The 12,090-nt window shown below is 41.6% G+C and overlaps 1 long non-coding RNA gene and 1 pseudogene across 2 annotated transcripts in view; both read left to right on the forward strand.

Moving 5' to 3' along the window:
- Positions 1-12,090, forward strand: part of LOC309846545 — a 762,900-nt gene that overhangs the window by 405,627 nt on the left and 345,183 nt on the right. The gene's annotated exons all lie outside the window — the stretch shown is intronic.
- LOC309846896 (olfactory receptor 1J4-like) lies at positions 2,605-3,545 on the forward strand (annotated as a pseudogene). The gene has a single exon. The product of its transcript is annotated as an olfactory receptor 1J4-like (transcript).

Genomic DNA, 12,090 nt, shown 5'->3' on the forward strand with positions numbered 1-12,090 from the left:
GTGCACACCTTCGAATGAACAGTCTCGCTTTCTGATGTTCCTCTTGACTCAGACCAGAACCCAGTCACTCGCTTTAAGTTTGAGCTTCCTTAAGTGCCACGGGGGCCACTGGACTAGGTGAGCTGAGCGTTCTGATAATGCACCCAGAGCCCTAAATATTTCTCTCTCCGGCCTTCCACATTGTCCATCTTTACACTTTGGGAGCAGGGTGGTCTGGTTAAGTGTTCAGGTGCAGGTGTCCTCAGAATCTGGTGGTTGCCACGCGAGAGTTCTGCAGCCTTGCATTTGATCTGAGGCCAGCAGCCTTAAATGTGAAAGAGGGTAATAATAGCATTTGTAAGACACTGTTTACAGTTTTATCTGTTTCAGACACATAGTAAGAACCCAGTAAACAGCAGCCTGCTGTGTAATTATCCCCCCAGTGGACGCTGACTTAAACTGACTCTCCATTCAGGTAACTCTAAATGGGAGGGCATGTTGTGTCAGCAGTAACAGCAAGCCCAGGCATGGATTCTGTCTCAAACCTTAGGTTAAAGTTTCACTGTTGGGTATAGGTTACAGTGCCACTTAAACACAAGGTGTAGGTACTCGTCCCGGTGGCTTGTCCCTGATGCCGCAGCACTGCGCCCACATCATTCCCCCTACAGCTCACCCCAGAGAAGCCAGAGGTCTTGGCTGAATTCCCACTCAGCAACTGTCAATGATCAGCAGGCCTCAGTAGGGGAGTGAGGTCACCTCCATCCCCCCAATGTCCTGGTGTCCCTGAGAAACCCCCTGGTCTAGAATAAGAATCTACTCCTGGACATGCAGCCCTGTATGTTAATATAGTTTCCTCCTCCAGGTGTGTAGAAATCTGAACTCTGTTAGCCGCTTTCCCCCACAGCAATGGGGAGCATGGGGTCTGTGACAAGAGCATCTGAAGACTTTGTCTGAGATCAAGTTCCCCTACCACACACTCGGCTGAAGTGACTTCACTTCTCATATTAGGACAATGAAAGGAAAAAGTCTTCTCTCCTTTTTAGGTACAGTAATATTGGTTGCCTATAATTGAAAGTATGGGATGGTCATCTGCAAACTGTAGGCTGTAGGAAGGAGTGATGGCGGATAGCTGAGCTGATAGCTAAGGAGATACTGAGCACAGATCCTCTTTCAAACACTGAAACATGTCTCGAAGAACTGACTCTTCTGCTCAATTACAGAAGGGGAGGAAGAGTGTTCAATAGGAGCAGAGAATTAAAGAAATGAGCAAAGAATGGTGGCTCCGGCAGTTACTGGCTGTTTTACCCTGGGCTGGTTTTTTTTTGTTTTTTTTTGTTTTTTTTTTTTTTTTAAAGATTTTATTTATTTGTCAGAGCGAGCGAGAGCGAGCACAGGCAGACAGAGTGGAAGGCAGAGTCAGACGGAGAAGCAGGCTCCCGGCTGAGCAAGGAGCCCGATGTGGGACTCGATCCCAGGATGCTGGGATCATGACCTGAGCCGAAGGCAGCTGCTTAACCAACTGAGCCACCCAGGCGTCCCATGGTTTTTTAACATCTCTTAGCCTCAGCACACACGCTCATGCACACACACACACTGGATGCAGTGTATGCAATGTATATGTGCAAAAATCCCTTCATTTTGTGTGTACCTATTAGGATGCTTGTTCAATAATCTCAATTATATTAAGACCACAATTGGAATATAGTCATATCAACCAGGTAAATATTATTTCTAATAGGCATCACCAATCTTACATCATCTACCAGGTTTCAGATCCCAGGGCAAATGCTCAGGTGCTTTGCTGCCAGTTTGATTCACTAAAGAGAAAAGCAGAGAAATGAACAAAACTAGAGATGAGTGAAGTGTAATTTATTTTTTCCAAAATAAATAACATATGTCAAGCTATGTTTCATCAGGAAGTTGATCCCAGGCTCTGGGGTGTGTGTCTCTGTACTTCCCTTGAAAACATGAAAGCCCACACAGTTAACACAACTTTCAGAGCAGCTACCTGCTTCTTGCTAATGCCAACCTCACATTTCTGGTATACTGGATTTCTAAAGATTAACCCAGGGTTTATCTGGACACTTACACTGGCTTGAAGACATCAGATGACAGATCTGTGTGTTTACTATATGAAGAACTCTGTTCTAATATCTCCCACTGAATCGCTTAATTCCGCAGACTGGATGGGCAGGCATTGCTATGCTTACCCTGCAGAAGAACAAAACAAGGCTAAGACAGAGTATGCTGTGGGGACTAGCTAGAAAGTGGGGTCAGAACCTACTAGTCACAGATACGCTGCTCTGAACCAGTGTTTGAATGGGCTACTCCTTAATATGTGAGCTCCCTGAAGGAAAGGCCCATATTTCTTGTTTCTCCAGGAAAGAATATGGTGTCCAACACATTGTTCAGTAAATAAAGAGATTTCGTCTGCTTTACATTGTAGGGGATTTTCCTGGTCATTGGAGCTTTGGTGCGGGGTGAGGATTCAGGCCACAGTAGGCGAGAATACCTTGAGGAATTCCTCAGTAGGAAGTAGATAACCATACAGTGATTGCCACTCTTCCTATTTATCATCTGGAACATTCCCAATATTCCTTCAATCTAAGCAGAGAGAAAAGCAGCATGAGAAGGGAGAACCAGAGCAGCATATCCGAGTTCCTCCTCCTGGGGCTCCCCATCCGGCCAGAGCAGCAGGGTGTGTTCTTCTTTCTGTTCCTGGGCATGTACCTGACCACGGTGCTGGGGAATCTGCTCATCATCCTGCTCATCAGGCTGGACTCTCACCTCCACACCCCCATGTACTTCTTCCTCAGCCAGTTGGCCTTCACTGACATCTGTTTCTCATCTGTCACTGTCCCAAAGATGCTGATAAACATGCATACTCAGGATCAATCCATTCCCTATGCAGGGTGTGTAACGCAGATGTATTTTTTCATATTTTTTGGCTGCATTGATAACCTGCTTCTCACAGTGATGGCATATGACAGGTATGTGGCCATTTGTCACCCTTTACATTACACCACCACCATGAGGGAGGAGCTGTGCATATTTCTTTTGGCTGGATCCTGGTTCCTCTCTTGTGCAAGTGCCCTGTCCCACACCATCCTCCTGGCTCAACTGTTCTTCTGTGCTAACAATACCATCCCCCACTTCTTCTGTGACCTTGCTGCCCTGCTTAAACTCTCCTGCTCAGACACCTCCCTCAATGAGATTTTTATCTTCATTGTTGGAGGATTAATCATTATCCTTTTATTTATTGGGGTTCTAGTCTCTTATGGCCGCATTGGGGCCACCATCGTAAGGTTTCCCTCAATCAAGGGGATATATAAAGCCTTGTCCACCTGTGGCCTCACCTCTCTGTGGTATTTCTCTTCTATGGGACAATCATGGATCTGTACTTTTTCCCATCATCGAGCAACTCCAATGACAAAGACATAATTGCTTCAGTGATGTACACAGTGGTCACCCCCATGCTGAACCCCTTCATCTATAGCCTGAGGAACAGAGATATGAAAGGGGCCATGGGGAAACTTCTCAGAAGGGAGATCCTGTTCTCCAAGTGACAGTCCCCTACTCTTTTGTTTTGTTTTAAGATTTTATTTATTTATTTGACAAAGACATAGCAAGAGAGGGAACACAAGCAGGGGCAGTGGGAGAGGGAGAAGCAGACCTCCCGCTGAGTGGGGAGCCTGATGCAGGGCTCAATCCCAGGACCCCGGGACCATGACCTGAGCCAAAGGCAGATGCCTAAAGGACAGTCCCCTACTCTTGATCTTATCCAACCTACTGACCTATTGACCCAGAGATCTTCTCAAAAACTGTACTCAGGTGACCGACCTCACTTTTTGCTCCATACACTCTCTTTTGAATAGTTCCTCTGTTTGTGATCCCTATACTCCCAGGCCTTAAAAGTGCGCAATATAATTTCAAAAGGTTCTCCTCATTCTTTAAACTCTTAACTCCCAAGTTGAACACTGAAACTGTCAAATGTGCTGTGAGACGATACTTTTTAAACCAAGAGTGAAATGTGCATTTAAGCTCTTACTTGAGTTAGTTTCAATGTTTATAAAATTGAGTTGCTTTAGAAACTAAGGTGTCATGGGGTATGTGGATGGCATAGTCGGTTAACCGTCCAACTCTTCGTTTTGTCTCAGGTCATGATCTCAGGTTCGTGAGATCAAGTCACACTTAATGTGGAGTCTGCTCCAGAGTCTCTCTCTCCCTCTTACTCTGTCCCTCCCCCTTCTCTCTCTCTAAAATAAATAAAATTTTGAAAGAAGAAATTAAGGTGCCATAAAATGGTTGTATACAAATTAATAATTTATATTTTAATTTATTTTTCCCCCAGAGCTATAAAAACATAGTGTAATTTCTAGTTTTCAGAGAAAGGACATTTAAATGTTTGTCTTCTGAATGAGGTAACTGATTAATAAAGTATTTTATTACAGATTCCTAAAGCCTCAGTAAAATGCAAAACTTTTGACCTCTCTAGTTAATTTTATTGTACTCATGGTAGAAAGAACCCAACAGAGATGCATAGGGCAATCATTGATCTTAACACATTTCTTCATTCTAAGTCTTTTCCCTCTACAGAACTTTTCTTATTGAGATTGTCTTTATTCCTCTTCCTTCTTGTTTGGAAAAATGTGTATTGTCTCTACCCAGACTGAGACAACCCATTTCTAGTTGAAGCACAGATAAATGTATGCATGGGATATCATTCATTAAATAAATTTGTGTTCTATAACTACTATGTGCCAGGTACTTTTATATACAAATGAGTCAAACATTCTCCCTTTGAGGAGTGGACATTATAGAAGGGAGACACTGTCATTAAAAAAAATAAATATGTAAAGCATATAGTACATTATAAGATAATTAGTTTTATATTATTTAATTATATTAAATTATACATAAATATCTATTTATATTATAAGCAAGGTGATAGGAACAAAGGGTGCTAAGGATTGCATGCAATTACAAGTGGTCTCGTGGTCAGAGTAGGCTTCAGTAAAAAGGAATAATTTACATAAACAGCTTAAGGGGGATAGGAAAAGAAGTTACTATTTTTACTGAGGGGAAGAACATTTTATACAGAAGGTGTAGAAACTGCCAAGGGTCTGAGATGAGAGAGTGGTTGGCATGTTGGAGAAACTGAAAGGAAGCTAAACTGACTATCAGGGAGTGAGCAGTATGGTGGGGACTGGTAGGAGATAAAGGTTAGAAGTAACAAAGGATCTCTTTGGGTAAGGCCTTATAGGCAAGTATGACCTTTGATTTGACTGTACGTGATCTGAGAAGCCAACATAAGGTCATCAACAGAGAGGTGATTTGATCTGTTTCAATTTCAAGATCATGTCTTGAGTTTGAAAAGCATCCTTCTAGCTCTTTTGTTGAGACTAGCCTGGAAGAAGACAAGTGTAAAAGTAGGAAAGTTATAAGGTAATTGGAATAATATAGACAAGAGATTTAGTCCTTTCATGTCAGCATGGTAGCATTAGAGGCCATGATGAATGGACTCTGAGCAACCTAACAAGTCTCAATGAATTTAGATGGATTTAAATCACACAAAGAGTTCTCTGACTACAATGTAGTTAAATTAAAAATCAATAACAAAAAGATGTCTGGAAATTCTCCATATATTTGGAGACTCAGTAACACAGTTAAAAATAATACATAAATTGAAGAGGAAATAAAAAGTGAAACTATATTAGAATGGCCCAAATTAGCAAGACAGGAAACAACATGTGTTGGAGGGGATGTGGAGAAAGGGGAACCCTCTTCCACTGTTGGTGGGAATGCAAGTTGGTGCAGCCTCTTTGGAGAACAGTGTGGAGATTCCTCAAGAAATTAAAAACAGAACTTCCCTATGACCCTGCCATTGCACTACTGGGTATTTACCCCAAAGATACAGATGTAGTGAAAAGAAGGGCCATCTGTACCCCAATGTTTATAGCAGCAATGGCCATGGTCACCAAACTGTGGAAAGAACCAAGATGCCCTTCAATGGATGAATGGATAAGGAAGATGTGGTCCATATACACTATGGAGTATTATGCCTCCATCAGAAAGGATGAATACCCAACTTTTGTAGCAACATGGACGGGACTGGAAGAGATTATGCTGAGTGAAATCAGTCAAGCAGAGAGAATCAATTATCATATGGTTTCACTTATTTGTGGAGCATAACAAATAGCATGGAGGACATGGGGAATTAGAGAGGAGAAGGGAGTTGGGGTAAATTGGAAGGGGAGGTGAATCATGAGAGACTATGGACTCTGAAAAACAATATGAGGGGTTTGAAGTGGCGGGGGTGTGGGAGGTTGGGGGAACCAGGTGGTGGGTATTATAAGGGCACGGATTGCATGCAGCACTGGGTGTGGTGAAAAAATAATGATACTGTTATGCTGAAAATAAATAAATGAAAAAAAAATAAATAAAATCTTTTTTAAAAACACCAAAGATACAGATTTAGTGAAAAGGGTGGGGCACACGCACTTCAATGTTAATAGCAGCGATGTCCACAAAAGCCAAACTGTGGAAAGAGCCAAGGTGCCCTTCAACAAATGAACAGATAAAGAAGATGTGGTTCTTCTTTATAGTATAGTTTATACTTTATAGTATAGTTCCACTATACAGTGGAATATTATTCATTCATCATAAAGGATGAATACCCATCATTTGCACCAGCATAGATGGAACTGGAGGGGATTATGCTCAGTGAAATAAGTCAATCAGAGAAAGACAATTATCATATGGTTTCACTAAGATGTGGGACATAAGCAATAGCATGGAGAACATTAGGGGAAGGAAGGGAAAACTGAAGGGGAAAAAATCAGACAGGGAGACAAACCATGAGAGACTATGGACTCCAATAAACAAACTGAGGGTGAGGGGAAGGGTTGGCCCAGTGACGGGTATTAAGGAGGGCACATGTTGTAAGGAGCACTGGGTGTTATACACAACTAATGAATCATTGAACACTACATCAAAAAGTAATGATGACCACATTGAGATATCACCTTACACCAGTTAGAATGGCCAAAATTAGCAAGACAGGAAACAACATGTGTTGGAGGGGATGTGGAGAAAGGGGAACCCTCTTCCACTGTTGGCGGGAATGCAAGTTGGTGCAGTCTCTTTGGAGAATGGTGTGGAGATTGCTCAAGAAATTAAAAATAGAACTTCCCTATGACCCTGTCATTGCACTACCAGGTATTTAGCCCAAAGATACAGATGTAGTGAAAAGAAGGGCCATCTGTACCCCAATGTTTATAGCAGCAATGGCCACGGTCGCCAAACTGTGGAAAGAACCAAGATGCCCTTCAATGGACGAATGGATAAGGAATTTGTGGTCCATATAAACTATGGAGCATTATGCCTCCATCAGAAAGGACAGATACCCAACTTTTGTAGCACTGTTCTCCAAAGTGGCTGCACCAACCTGCATTCCCACCAACAGTATAAGAGGGTTCCCCTTTCTCCACATCCCCTCCAACACATGTTGTTTCCTGTCTTGTTAATTTTGGCCATTCTAACTAGTATAAGGTGATATCTCAATGTGGTTTTAATTTGAATCTCCCTGAGGGCTAGTGATGATGAACATTTTTTCATGTGTCTGATAGCCATTTGTATGTCTTCATTGGAGAAGTCTCTGTTCATATCTTCTGCCCATTTTTTTATATGATTGCCTGTCTTGTGTGTGTTGAGTTTGAGGAGTTCATTATAGATCCTGGATATCAACCTTTTGTCTGTACTGTCATTTGCAAATATCTTCTCCCATTCCGTGGGTTGCCTCTTTGTTTTTTTGACTGTTTCCTTTGCTGTGCAGAGGCTTTTGATTTTGGTGAAGTCCCAAAAGTTTATTTTCACTTTTGTTTCCTTTGCCTTTGGAGACATATCTTGAAAGAAGTTGCTGTGGCTGATATAGAAGAGATTACTGCCTATGTTCTCCTCTAAAAGTCTGATGGATTCCTGTCTCACGTTGAGGTCTTTTATCCATTTTGAGTTTATCTTTGTGTACGGTGTAAGAAAATGATCGAGTTTCATTCTTGTTCAACATAGTATTAGAAGTCCTAGCAACAGCAATCAGACAACAAAGAGAAATAAAAGGTATCCAAATTGGCAAGGAAGAAGTCAAACTCTCTCTCTTTGCAGATGACATGATTCTTTATGTGGAAAACCCAAAAGACTCCACCCCCAAACTACTAGAACTCATACAGCAATTCAGCAATGTGGCAGGATACAAAGTCAATGTGCAGAAATCAGTGGCTTTCTTATACACTAACAATGAAAATACAGAAAGGGAAATTAGAGAATCGATTCCATTCACTATAGCACCAAGAACCATAAGATACTTGGGAATAAACCTAACCAAAGAGGTAAAGGATCTGTACTTGCAGAACTACAGAACACTCATAAAGGAAATTGATTAAGACACAAAAAGATGGAAGACCATTCCATGCTCTTGGATCAGAAGAATAAACATTCTTAAAACGTCTATACTCGGAGGAGTCAAGATGGCGGAGAAGTAGCAAGCTGAGACTGCTTCAGCTAGCCGGAGATCAGCTAGATAGCTTATCTAAAGATTGCAAACACCTGAAAATCCATCGGCAGATCGAAGAGAAGAAGAACAGCAATTCTGGAAACAGAAAAACAACCACTTTCTGAAAGGTAGGACCGGCGGAGAAGTGAATCCAAAGCGATGGGAAGATAGACGCCGGGGGGAGGGGCCGGCTCCCGGCAAGCAGCGGAGCAACCGCACACAAAATCAGGACTTTTAAAAGTCTGTTCCGCTGAGGGACATCGCTCCAGAGGCTAAACCAGAGTGAAGCCCACACGGGGTCAGCGTGGCCTCAGGTCCCGCAGGGTCACAGAAGGATCGGGGGTGTCTGAGTGTCGCAGAGCTTGCGGGTATTGGAACGGGAAAGCCGGCTACAGAGACAGAGCCGACAGTAAGCTCACAGCTCCGTGTTCCCTTGAACCGGTCGCAGGCTCGGTGAGCTCGGAGCGCGGCCGGAGGTCAGGCAGACGGGAGTGACTGGGCGCTGTTCTCTGAGGGCGCACTGAGGAGTGGGGCCCTGAAATCTCGGCTCCTCCGGGCCGAGACCAGGAGGCCGCCATTTGTATTCCCGTCCTCCGGAACTCTACGGAAAGCGCTCAGGGAACTAAAGCTCCTGAAAGCAAACCCGAGCGGATTACTCACCCCGGCCCCGGGTAAGGGAGGTGTAATTCCACCTGGGGCAAAGTCATTTGAGAATCACTACAACAGGCCCCTCCCCCAGAAGATCAACAAGAAATCCAGCCGAGACCAAGTTCACCTACCAAGGAGTGCGGTTTCAATACCAAGGAGAGCAGCAGAATTCCAGAGGAGGAGAAAGCCAAGCACGGAACTCATGGCTTTTTTCCTGTGATTTTTTTTAGTCTTGCAGTTAATTTAATTTTTTCTTTTTCATTTTTTTTTTTCTCGCCTTCGGGTAAATTTTTTTTTTTTTAACTGTTACCTTTTTCTTTTTTAACGATTTTCTACTAGTTTATCTAATATATATATTTTTTCTTTTTTACATTTTTCTTAGGTGTTTTCTTTTTTTAAAAATTCTTTTCTTTTCTTTTTTTTTTTTCTTTTCTTTTTGCTTTTTTTTTTCTTTCTTCCTTTTTGAACCTCTTTTTATCCCCTTTCTCCCCACTCACGATTTTGGATCTCTTCTAATTTGGTTAAAGCATATTTTCCTGGGGTTGTTGCCACCCTTTTAGTATTTTACTTGCCCCTCCATTTACTCTTATCTGGACAAAATGACAAGACGTAAAAATTCAACACAAAAAAAAGAACAAGAGGCAGTACCGAAGGCTAGGGACCTAATCAATACAGACATCGGTAATATGTCAGATCTAGAGTTCAGAATGACAATTCTCAAGGTTCTAGCCGGGCTCCAAAAAGGCATCGAAGATATTAGAGAAACCCTCTCGAGAGATATAAAAGCCCTTTCTGGAGAAATAAAAGAACTAAAATCTAACCAAGTTGAAATCAAAAAAGCTATTAATGAGGTGCAATCAAAAATGGAGGCTCTCACTGCTAGGATAAATGAGGCAGAAGAAAGAATTAGTGATATAGAAGACCAAATGACAGAGAATAAAGAAGCTGAGCAAAAGAGGGACAAACAGCTACTGGACCACGAGGGGAGAATTCGAGAGATAAGTGACACCATAAGACGAAACAACATTAGAATAATTGGGATTCCAGAAGAAGAAGAAAGAGAGAGGGGAGCAGAAGGTATACTGGAGAGAATTATTGGGGAGAATTTCCCCAATATGGCAAAGGGAACGAGCATAAAAATTCAGGAGGTTCAGAGAATGCCCCTCAAAATCAATAAGAATAGGCCCACACCCCGTCACCTAATAGTAAAATTTACAAGTCTCAGTGACAAAGAGAAAATCCTGAAAGCAGCCCGGGAAAAGAAGTCTGTAACATACAATGGTAAAAATATTAGATTGGCAGCTGACTTATCCACAGAGACCTGGCAGACCAGAAAGAGCTGGCATGATATTTTCAGAGCACTAAATGAGAAAAACATGCAGCCAAGAATACTATATCCAGCTAGGCTATCATTGAAAATAGAAGGAGAGATTAAAAGCTTCCAGGACAAACAACAACTGAAAGAATTTGCAAATACCAAACCAGCTCTACAGGAAATATTGAAAGGGGTCCTCTAAGCAAAGAGAGAGCCTACAAGTGGTAGATCAGAAAGGAACAGAGACCATATACAGTAACAGTCACCTTACAGGCAATACAATGGCACTAAATTCATATCTCTCAATAGTTACCCTGAATGTGAATGGGCTAAATGCCCCTGTCAAAAGACACAGGGTATCAGAATGGATAAAAAAACAAAACCCATCTATATGTTGCCTCCAAGAAACACATTTTAAGCCCGAAGACACCTCCAGATTTAAAGTGAGGGGGTGGAAAAGAATTTACCATGCTAATGGACATCAGAAGAAAGCAGGAGTGGCAATCCTTATATCAGATCAATTAGATTTTAAGCCAAAGACTATAATAAGAGATGAGGAAGGACACTATATCATACTCAAAGGGTCTGTCCAACAAGAAGATTTAACAATTTTAAATATCTATGCCCCCAATGTCGGAGCAGCCAACTATATAAACCAATTAATAACAAAATCAAAGAAACACATCAACAATAATACAATAATAGTAGGGGACTTTAACACTCCCCTCACTGAAATGGACAGGTCATCCAAGCAAAAGATCAGCAAGGAAATAAAGGCCTTAAACGACACACTGGACCAGATGGACATCACAGATATATTCAGAACATTTCATCCCAAAGCAACAGAATACACATTCTTCTCTAGTGCACATGGAACATTCTCCAGAATAGATCACATCCTCGGTCCTAAATCAGGACTCAACCGGTATCAAAAGATTGGGATCATTCCCTGCATATTTTCAGACCACAATGCTCTAAAGCTAGAACTCAACCACAAAAGGAAGTTTGGAAAGAACCCAAATACATGGAGACTAAACAGTATCCTTCTAAAGAATGAATGGGTCAACCGGGAAATTAAAGAAGAATTGAAAAAAATCATGGAAACAAATGATAATGAAAATACAACGGTTCAAAATCTGTGGGACACAACAAAGGCAGTCCTGAGAGGAAAATATATAGCGGTACAAGCCTTTCTCAAGAAACAAGAAAGGTCTCAGGTACACAACCTAACCCTACACCTAAAGGAGCTGGAGAAAGAACAAGAAAGAAACCCTAAGCCCAGCAGGAGAAGAGAAATCATAAAGATCAGAGCAGAAATCAATGAAATAGAAACCAAAAAAACAATAGAACAAATCAACAAAACTAGGAGCTGGTTCTTTGAAAGAATTAATAAAATTGATAAACCCCTGGCCCAACTTATAAAAAAGAAAAGAGAAAGGACCCAAATAAATAAAATCATGAATGAAAGAGGAGAGATCACAACTAACACCAAAGAAATACAAACTATTATAAGAACATACTATGAGCAACTCTACGCCAATAAATTTGACAATCTGGAAGAAATGAATGCATTCCTAGAAACATATAAACTACCACAACT

This window comes from Mustela nivalis (assembly GCF_964662115.1).
Source record: "Mustela nivalis genome assembly, chromosome: 13".
Lineage (NCBI taxonomy): Eukaryota > Metazoa > Chordata > Mammalia > Carnivora > Mustelidae > Mustela > Mustela nivalis.